The sequence below is a fragment of the Bidens hawaiensis genome, unplaced genomic scaffold (genome assembly GCF_021521415.1).
Source record: "Bidens hawaiensis isolate Kalapana, Puna unplaced genomic scaffold, B.hawaiensis_p1.1 tig00001511_1, whole genome shotgun sequence".
Classification (NCBI taxonomy): Eukaryota; Viridiplantae; Streptophyta; class Magnoliopsida; order Asterales; family Asteraceae; genus Bidens; species Bidens hawaiensis.
In genome coordinates, this window is record NW_027491085.1 from 2,403,614 (window position 1) to 2,405,531 (window position 1,918).

Sequence of the window (1,918 nt, forward strand, 5' to 3'; positions counted from 1 at the left end):
ACCGCCATAGTCACAAGCACTTTCAAATGACAGAAGTGACCATTTAAAATCCTGATACAACAGCTGACATTTGCTTGAGTTTTGACCATGGACTGCCTTAAGCCTCTGACCACTTTTGACTTTAAGCCACATTTTGATTAGAGTTAAGATCCTTCTATAAATATTCTGGGCTATGGCTGCTGTTTTCTTCAGCTTTAATTTGACTATAAACCACAGTTTGACCATTTTAATTGTTTGTTTTGTAATAATATTGTTTTTGTAATCACAAGTAACCCTTAAATTAACACATTTGTAATACAAAATAAGTTAATGAACTGTGAGAGCGTAATTAACTGTAACCAAATGGTTTGTAAATCATAAAAAACCAACGTCTTGGTTTGGTTTCAGTTTTATGCAAAACCGACCCTTACCGAACAGCACACACCCCGTAATCCGACCCGACCAGCTAATCATACTACATGTAAGAATGACAACATCGTAATGCAGGCTGAAATTTTATACACGCTAGTAGAAGATTGCGCTGGGCTCAAAGGAGACGGCTCAGAAGTAGTTCTTGATTTATTTTGTGGGACCGGAACAATCGGTCTTACACTAGCCAAAAAGTATGACCACTTATTTTCAGAAAGGTGCTTATTTACATACCAATCAAATTAATCACTTACCTCTGAATATGTTTCCTTCAGGGTAAAACATGTTTATGGTTATGAAGTAGTTCCCGAAGCAATCTCTGATGCGCGTAGGAATGCTAAGTTGAACGGGATCCACAATGCCACATTTATTCAAGGGATCTTAATAAAATTAGTGAAAGTTTTGGCAATGATTTCCAAAAACCAGATATTGTCATATCAGGTCCATATAATTATTAATATTCTTGTATAATCTTGTTTATATTACCTTTTTGCGTGTTTTTTATAACTTAACTTTTATATTCTTCTGCAGATCCAAACCGACCAGGCATGCATACAAACTTGATTAAATACTTATTAAAGCTGAAGGCGCCACGAATTGTGTATGTATCATGTAACCCAGCCACATGTGCACGTGACCTGGATCTTCTGTGTCATGGCTCGGTGAGTACTTGTTTTAGAAATAAAAGCATTATTTATCGATATAGTAACTGTATTATTAAAAATAATGGATAGTGCATAAGGAGGTTATTCAACTATTGAAACTAAAATAAATGGATTGAATATGTGCAGGTGGATGAAAAGTTACAAGGATGTTATAAACTAAGAAGCATACAACCTGTGGACATGTTTCCTCACACTCCTCATATTGAATGTGTTTGTTTGCTTGAGCTTTGTTGATTGCTAATCAATCATCATTTCATTTTGTTTTTATTTTATTTTGTTTTGTTTTGCGGAATATCTTTTTTCGATCGGTTTTTGTAATATCATGTTTTGCGACGTAAGGCTAGGGGTGGTAAAACCCCAGGTCGTGTAGAACGAGTTAGATTGATCCAGCAACACTTGTATTCTTTTATTGTATTTTATGAATTAACTAATGTATTCAGTAGAATATTGGGAATTATATTATGATTATTTGAATACACTTTAAGGTCATTTTTGACTAATCAATTTGACTAGTTTGATTAATACTCATTTAAGCTAACTTTGTTTTGTTAAGTATGGTCTGTGAAGATGGTTTGTATACCTTTTTAGTTTATTTTAATATTCAAGGTTTTATAATATTAGAGTACTTAATTACTATAATATCTTAAAAAATATAAAAATATGTTGGCAAGTAATACTGTTTTACATGTGTTAAGAATTGTGTGCTTTAATTGTGATCATGTGAACAAGCTCAAACGCTAACAAAGTCTAGCATAAACGAGCTTAAGCCTATATGGAAGCTCGTTTAATAAACAAATCCAACCCAAGCTTCATATTCCAGAGTTTACCTATACTTGTGAATCTAT

The 1,918-nt window shown here is 33.3% G+C and overlaps 1 pseudogene across 1 annotated transcript; it reads left to right on the forward strand.

The window, feature by feature from the left end:
- Nucleotides 1-480: 480 nt before the first annotated feature.
- LOC143581784 (uncharacterized) lies at nt 481-1,549 on the forward strand (annotated as a pseudogene). The gene is made up of 4 exons (XR_013143886.1): nt 481-602; nt 684-849; nt 940-1,070; nt 1,200-1,549. The product of XR_013143886.1 is annotated as an uncharacterized LOC143581784 (transcript).
- Nucleotides 1,550-1,918: the final 369 nt, after the last annotated feature.